Source organism: Triticum aestivum, chromosome 3D (genome assembly GCF_018294505.1).
Source record: "Triticum aestivum cultivar Chinese Spring chromosome 3D, IWGSC CS RefSeq v2.1, whole genome shotgun sequence".
Classification (NCBI taxonomy): domain Eukaryota; kingdom Viridiplantae; phylum Streptophyta; class Magnoliopsida; order Poales; family Poaceae; genus Triticum; species Triticum aestivum.
The window spans coordinates 193,125,327-193,134,415 of record NC_057802.1 but is presented as its reverse complement, the minus strand read 5'-3'; positions in this window follow the sequence as shown (position 1 = coordinate 193,134,415).

The window sequence follows — 9,089 nt, the reverse complement described above, 5'->3', positions numbered from 1 at the left end:
TCCACCTCATCATGTATCCTATGTGGTATCCCTACAATAGAACAATTTTACATGCCCTAAGCCCGCTTATGTGGAGGAGAGAGAGGCATTGACAAAGTCAAGGAGTGGGATCTGCAGGAGCTCGTCTCTACATGTGCTCCTAGGTATAAAAAACTAATTCTATAAAAAAGAGGCATAAAGAAACAATTGTGTCTAAAAAAAGGTAAAAAACATTTGAGAGGAAATAGATAGAGAGAAAGTGAGAAAAAGATGTAACCTTATAGCCAACCTTATAGTCAACACTATGGTAGTATTCCATAAGGAAGGAGGGAGTGGTGCACATGCCGAGTTCACTGGGCTGCCGTGTTTCACACTCCTCCGTCGTAACAGTGGAGACAATATCTTTCATCAAAAATAAACAATAAATACTCGTTGCTCGTCTACTATATCGGAAAGAATACTTTCATTCACCGACATGTGGGATGTCGACCATTCTGGTCCACCTGCCATGCACAAAATTATCCTGGTCCACCCCGGGCGTAGTGCAAGCCCAACCTTTCCCACTATAAGTTGGTCGGACGAAGGGACCATCATGACTTCCTTGAATTCGGCTTCTTCAAGAAAACTTATTGTACCCGCAATACTGCTACCACACGCGAAGACTGGACGGCACTGTACAACATCATATCACTTAAACCCACTAGGCCAAACTAGCCCACCTAGGATTTGTACTCCCTCCGTTTCAAAGTTAGTAGCACAAAGTTGAGTCATCTATTTTGGAACAGAGGGAGTACGTCCATGTACTGTTATGATTTTGTGTTGTACGTCTCTGTACTTTTGCTACAAATTTCCTACCCTATGAACCAAATGAAGCCTGAATGTATCCATGTTGACTATTGTCTGATCGATTGCTAAGCCTACAATTTTAGGAGATTGGGCTATTGGCCGATCGACGACGGATCAGTATAAGCGTACCGCGAGCTCATCAGCCCCAACATTTCTCTTCGGTGAGTGTTTTGCAAGTACTATAGCTCGCACAGTAGCTAGCCTACTAACACGAAGAATCATCAAACAAGCCCTGCTGATATGATAAACAGTTCAAACTTACATCTAAGCATGCCATATATTACATCAAAAGCTGGTGAGGATACATCTGTTTCCACAACTCGGAGAGGGTTCGCATGATTCACTATCCAACAAAAGTAGCAAGTACCGCCCACACAAGACAGTGCACTAGCCCTAAGATGGTTCAATAACACGCATCGTTCTGGTAATTAAAACACAATGCAAACTACCCTGAAGGATTAGCGTGACCAACTATTTCTTGTCATCGATCTCTCGGCAATGAGCACAGCACGGACAGCGGCATGGGAACCGATCTCTGGGGCGATGTCCACCGCGACATCCGAATCGATCTCTGGGGCGATGTCCACAGGATGGATAGCGGCATCGGAATCGATCTCCGGGCAATGTCAACAGGACGGACCGCGACATCAAAAACGATCTATGGGGCGTTGTCCACAGGACGGGCCGCGGCATCGGAATCAACAAGGACGTCCACCGGCACCTGCACAACCCTAACATATTAGCAAGCACATTGCAGATAATCAAAAACCACAACTATGGTCAGCCATTATTTTTTTACCTTGTGCAGCTCACCGGGGGATCCCATCCCTCCGGGGCCATCTCCTCGTCCTCGATGGGGGCCATCACCTTGCCAGGGGAATACTACTTCTCAACGGCCACTATCTCCTCAAACTCGGCCTTGAGCCTCGCATAGGTGGCCATTAGAGTTTGTGGGGTAGGCACGGTGGGTCCCTTGCTGTTCTTCCAACTTTCTTTGAGGAGTTCGTCCGCCAACGTCGTCAACTCTTTGGCCAGTGCTTGTTTCTTGGAGTTCTTCGTCTCCATGGGTTGGCCCGCCAACATGGTCAATTCGTTGGTCGGTGCTCGCTTCCTGGAGAGCGCTGTCTCCAGTGGGTTGTCCGCCGGCAACTCTTTGCCTAGTGCTCCAGGATCCATCAATGAACTGACAAACAAAAGGCAATCGAAAGGAAACCACAATCGCAATGAAAACGGGAAAAGAATAGGCTGTGAGAATCGGTCGGTGCTTCGCAAAAAGAAGATTCTTGGAATGAAAATATAGTAGCATCACTGATTCGCCCACCTTTCCTTCGTCGGTACAGAAGAAAAATGGCAGAAGTGAGTAGCCTGGAGTGAGGTTTTCTTCAAGAAAGGGGAGAAAGGGCTTCAACGAGCGTTCCAGTGAAATGATGGTTGCTTCGTCCAGTCCAACTTCGAGGCCACTTTACCACTGCTGGTAATGGTGTGGGTTTTGTGATATGATGGGTCATGACGGCCACACCGGGGTGACCGGTGAGTCTCGACTATAGCACCTCGCTGTGATTTGGTGGATGGCACGCGGGCCCGGATGCTTTGTGATATGCTTTGATGCTTTGATGTTTGGTAGGGTGTATGAAGGGTGCATGAGTCCACACTAGCTTAACACAAATACACTAGCAGCATGCATGAGAAGAGCATGCATGAAGAGGGGTGCTGGGTTGAGCATGCACGAAGAGGGAACAACTATGCTGAGATGAGAATGCAACCAAACACACTGTGGCGAGCGTTCGCAACTGCAACGTTCGGGTTGCGCTTGGCTCTTCGGTTCTTCGAGAAGATGGACAATGATGTTACTACTACTTCTATAGTATCGAATCCACTGCTGCATGTCCGTCCACTGAGTGCGGGAGGGATAGCTTGTTGTATACTCTATATTTGCTGCAACCTCTAACATTTACCCCACCACGAATTAAAATATATATTTCTGTCTTGACCAGATGAGCGTGCAAACTACAATCACCAGGATGACAGGTAGGGCTAGAAGATTATTTTAACAAAAAAAAAGCATGGAGCCGACCCCAACGATTTTAAGCTTACAGGCACGGTACATGCTATCCTAGACTACTCTACACATGAAACTGCCACACGAGCGTCCGGGCTGAGCTTGGATCTTCAGCTCTTCGGGAAGTCGAACAATGATGGAGTACTATTGCAGTGGAGGAGTACTACAGTATGCTTCTAGCCATCTGACACCAATTGAACTGTTGCATGTCCACCGCGTGTGGGAGGGAGAGCGTGTAGCGAACGAAAGCTTCTCCTAGTCCTGCCAGCCACCACGCTCATGGGCGAGGGAGGGATGTAGATTCATTGACTTACTGCTCCTGCCTTTGCGTGTATGACAGGTAGGCCCAACAGGTGGGTGGCCCACCTGTCATGCAGCCAAAGGCAGGTGCGCGAGGGAGAGGGCATTTTAGTAGTCAAACTTCTCGGTCTTGTACGAGTTGACGCGACACATCAAAGCACTGCACTTGATATATTCAATAATTTGCGTTTACCGATGCATTAATTACAACGCATGCATGCATGCCGTGACTCTCCTTTTTATACTTGCATGTGTTGATTTAATGCACCTTGCCAAATTTTGAATATAAATTTAACTAACCAAATGTTCATGCATGTCACAAAAAATTAAGTAAATTGAAAACTATGTTCAAATACGAATCAAACGATATAATTTTTGTTAACATGCACTAACATTTTGTTAGTTAAATCTTTGGTCAAAATTTAGCACCAATTACAAAGGCCCCAATAAATATTGTACTCTCACATTTTGTTTTGAGGATACTCCCACATAGAAAATATAAATAATAATGCATGTTGGGGCAGCCCACATTTCTGATAATTTTGGTCGTGGGCTTGTTCACAAATTTTATGAGGGGGTGGTTGTTCATTTAATGGAGGGTCTTGACCAGACTTGAACGATACAAATTGCGACCTGGCACACCGTAACACCACTTGGAATAAGCGGGTAGCTATCTCAAAAAACAATCAACAACTAAAAAAAGGCGACCTGGCACGTACACAATTTTAAACGATTGTTTGATGGAGTGAAAAAGGAAAACTACCCCACTACGTATATATAGGTCGGAGCTTCCGCGCTTGCTTTCTAGGGTTGCTCTATTCACACACTCTCATCCTCTCCAGATCTAAACAAGATAGTGGTGGTAATACTGTCTTTCTCCCTTCAAAAAACACTGTCTTTCTATCCTCACCGCTGGTTACAGATCCGGACGCCGGTGAAGGGGAGGAGAGGCAGCGTTTAGGCTGTCATCGACAGCGAGGGAGGAGACCCACTGCCGGCCGCATCGTTATCTCTGGCCGAGCGCCGACGCGGGAGGTCCTGCGAACCCTTCGTCGTTGCCGTAGTGTGGGCGGATCCGGCCTCCCCCCGCCCACCTATCCACGTCCCGACGACCTTCAGGTATATCTTCCTACAAAACCGCCCTAGCTCTACTTCCTAAGCTCGCTATGTCGCTGCATGTGCATCATCTTCTATCTCTCAGCCCCTCTCGATCGGATGGTCAAATGACACATATTTTTTCTCTTCTATTGTTAGAGGTAAAGCTACTTCATGGAGTCAGATCTTGTACTTGGTTCAAACAAGAAATGAAGTGTGTGTGGGGGAATTTAGCATGTACATCGGACTTGGTACAAACAGGAAGGATAGGGGGTGAAACTAGTACACACTGGTCATCCAACCGGTCTCTTGGTCGGAAAGGGAAATATATGGGAAACCCTGTACACAGTGGTATGACCAGGACTAGATTTGCCATCCACACATAAGATGGCTGCATGCATCATTATGATGCAGAGGCCGGGGGCACGCCTCCATTTCCAAAAAAACATAGGAGTAGGTGGCTAGAGTGAACAAAAATGGGACCAACCCAGATATGTTTCTTGGATGTTTGTTTCTCGGGGCAACAAACTCTGAATCACCACTTTATGCCCCGGTTTAGGTACATGGTGCTGGACTACTGGTGCACCCACTGTCCCATTCCCTTATACCAAATATTTAGCTGTTCTTAATCTAATGCCCCTGGTAAAATGAAGCCATGCCACTGTTATAAGCCATGACATGTTTAGCCAAATGTTTTTGCCTGTAATTGTTTGAGACTCCGACTGTTTCCTCTGTAGCTTTTTGTGCAAACAGGGATATCCATTTCACCTGGTTGCTGTTGTGACCTTTTGGTGCACTGCACACAACACTTCTTAAAAGAAGTGACTTTTGTGTTGTTTAACTAGAATGTGAGAATGGAACAGTTGGTTCATTTTGGTGGAACTACACAAAGGAGATCTGTGTTCCAATCCTCATCATCCATATTGGCACCATAACCTTCCTATAGGTAAGAATGATATTTAATGCATGTGTTCATCTCTATTTTGCGACTGACATGAGAAAATAATGCTATTGTTTACTAGTACACTTGTACTCCCTCACTGACAAAACCAATTCTGAAATAGAAGGCCAATCATGTACTTGGTTTCACCAACTGGTGAGGAGAAAGAGAAACAGAGCATGAAGAGGAAGAAGAAGAAGAAGAATAAACAGTGCCAAGGTGATATTGCTGAAGCCGAGGCCTCGGTTGAGGCCATTCAAGGGCTCCGACAACGTCTACCTTACATGTGAGACGATCCTCCAGGGAGCCCTTCCACTTCTGCGTATTGTCCATGATGAATTTGATGCTATTGTTAGAGTAATATGCTAATGTCTTTCTATCCTTTCTCACTAAGGTAATGAAGGTTTCACCTTGTTCCTACTTGTGCAAACAGGGATCATGTTGTGCCAATCACACATTCTAGTCGAACTACACAAGACAATACAATGAACTGTATCCCAGCCAGTGCTTTAACTCTGCTGGAAGTTCTCGATAATCTTTCGATATAATCTTAGCACTGGTAAACAAGAGTGATTTCAACCATACATTTGAAGTGCACAAAAATATATACTATTGAGTGATTCCAGTGAGTGCTTTATCATCTCTTCTGGGACTATATGAATAAGCTTTTTTGCTCAGGTTGGTACCGGCCTAAGGCCTTCATCCATATTAGTTTGCTGTCATCTCTATTGGTATCGTGCTACTGTCATGAGAAACTCCTTTATCTTTGCACGTTAAAGCTTTGCAACCTATGAGACATGGCAATGCTTTGAGTGTTGAGCTAATTGGCACTGATTAAATAAACTAATACCTCTCTTTAGGCAAGACTACTATGTTGCTAACTTTACCCATTAAGATAATGAAGGTGATTCTATTTGTTAGTGTATGTTTCATCAACTAGTCCCACTATTACAGTAACTCACTCTCTCAATATATGTGCCAACAGGGATGCTCGATTTAGGTGGAACTGCACAAAAACTTTGGGTGCTTCATTGCCTCGACAGCTTCCTTCCTTTCCTGTCAGTCGCTAATCTGGGCTTGCTTCCTTCCTTTGATGTCAGTCGCTTGGCTTATCTCGGCTTCCAGTCAAAGGAAATAGTAATTGATATGCTACCTCACACAGGTTGGTACTGGTCTATATCCTGATTATTGTGCTTGTCATATGTATTGGTAATATGGTATTGTGCTACTGTTTGCCGATTTCATAAAGGAGTAACTTGGAGCCTAAACTCGTAGGAAAATCATTACATTGGGTGATTTTAGTTGAACTGCACAAAAAGATCAGATGGACAGGTACTTATGCTGCTGCTACGGTCCCTTATTCAAAACTGTGTACGATATGTGAACATCACAGATGATTCAGATAGCTTAACCCGTGTGTGATGAGTTTGAACATCAAAAATTTTGGTTCGAATTTCCCTAGTAATAGTGGTCATCCACGTCATTGCATAATTTGGGTACACAAAGGAGACTACAGCACACCCACACTTCTTAATCGAGCAAGTTCAGCAATTAAATAGAGCTAGGTGACCTAAACATTACTCTAACAAATTAAAGACCGGCGCTCTTAATTAAACAAAACAAAGAGTACTACTACGGCTGGTGCTTGTCGATTTCCGCCACAGCCTCCATGTCCAGCTCGCGCTCGACGGTCTCCTGGGGAAGGGGCTCCATGGCATCCATCACACCATAGTCGGCAAGCATCTCACCATCCGTGTCAGCCATAGCTTTGGAATAGGCCGTGATAACCGACAAGTATAGGGGATCGCAACGGTTTTCGAGGGTAGAGTATTCAACCCAAATTTATAGATTCGACACAAGGGGAGCCAAAGAATATTTGCAAGTATTAGCAGCTGAGTTGTCAATTCAACCACACCTGGAAATTAATTATCTGTAGCAAGTAATTAGTAGAAAATTAATATGATAGTTTTGATAGAAGTGACAGCGGCAATAGTAATGGTAGCAGTGATAGCAGTATTTTTGTAGCAAGTGCAACAGTAACGATAGCAGTAGTAACTTAGCAAGAACAATATAAGGTAAATTCGTAGGCATTGGATCGGTAATTTGTTGGATGATATTCATCATGTGACAGTCATAACCTAGGGCGATATGGCACCAGCTCCAGTTCATAAATGTAATGTAGGCATGTATTCCGTAAATAGTCATACATGCTTATGGAAAGAACTTGCATGAAATCTTTTGTCCTACCCTCCCATGGCAGTGGGGTCCATATTGGAAACTAAGGGATATCAAGGCCTCCTTTTAATAGAGAACCAGAACAAAGCATTAACACACGGTGAGTACATGAACTCCTCAAACTATGGTCATCACCGGGAGTGGTCCCGACTATTGTCACTCCGGGGTTGCCGGATCATAACACGTAGTAGGTCACTATAACTTGCGAGGTCAGATCTAGAACATGGATATAATGCTGATAACATAAATGGTCCAGATCTGAAATCATGTCACCCGGGCCCAAAGTGACAAGCATTAAGCATGGCAAAGTCATAGCAGCATCAATCTCACAACATAGTGGATACTAGGGATCAAGCCCTAACAAAACTAACTCAATTACATGATGAATCTCATCCAACTCCTCACCGACCAGCGAGCCTACGAAGGAATTACTCACTCCCAGTGGGGAGCATCATGGAATTGGCGATGGAGAAGGGTTGGTGATGACGAAGAACGAAGATCCCCCTCTCCAGAGCCCCAAACGGACTCCAGATTTGGCCTCCCAGCGAGGAACAGGAGGTGACGGCGGCTCGGTCTCGTGGAACACGATAATTCTTTCTCCTTGATTTTTTATGGGAAAATAGGATTTTGTAGCGTCGGTTTCAGGGTCTGCGGGGCCACCAGGTGGGGACAACCCACCTGGGCGCGCCTGGGAGGGTTCACGCACCCTAGTGGGTTGTGCCCACCTAGGTGCCCCCTCGGGTGGCTCTTGGCTCTAGAAATTCTCTTTTATTGTATAAAAAATCCTTGCAAAGTTTTGTTCCATTCCGAGAATTTTATTTCTTCACAAAAACAACACCATGGTAGTTATGTTGAAAACAGCGTCAGTCCAGGGTTAGTTTCATTCAAATCATGCAAATTAGAGTCCAAAACAAGAGGAAAAGCATTAGGAAAAGTAGATACGTTGGAGACGTATCAACTCCCCAAAGCTTAAACCTTTGCTTGTCCTCAAGCAATTCAGTTGATAAACTGAAAGTGAAAAATAAAAACTTTTACGAACTCTTTTGCTCTTGTTTGCATAAATAAGCTTAAACAGCACCCAGGTTTTCAGCCAACATTATAACTAACCATGCCAACAATAACTCTTAAAAAATATATTAACTCACATCAATGACATAAACAACTAGCGAGCGATAATAAGATATCTTGAACGGCAACACGTTATCAAAACAACCATGATATAATATGACAATAGTGGTATCTCGCTAGCCCTTTCTGAGAAAGCAAAACATAAATGTAGAGTAGCTCCAAAGTTCAAGCAGCGACTAAACATTGTAATTCATGGTAGAAAAGATCCAGTCATGATGTACCCAACATTAGCTACAAACAATGCATCAGCATGACAACAGTGCTCTCAGGTTCTAGCGCTTATTTTAGAAGGTGATGACACAACATAAAAGTAAAATAGATAGTCCCTTCGCAGAGGGAAGTAGTTATTTGCATAGGTGCCAGAGCTCAAGTTTTTAAAATAGAGGTAAATGATATTTTGAGACATGCACCCTTCTCATTTACTTCACAACTAACAGTTATCAATACCTTCCATGCTAAGCACGCTAGTGGCGGTTCCCAAGCAATAAAAGTAAAGGTTTACTCCCC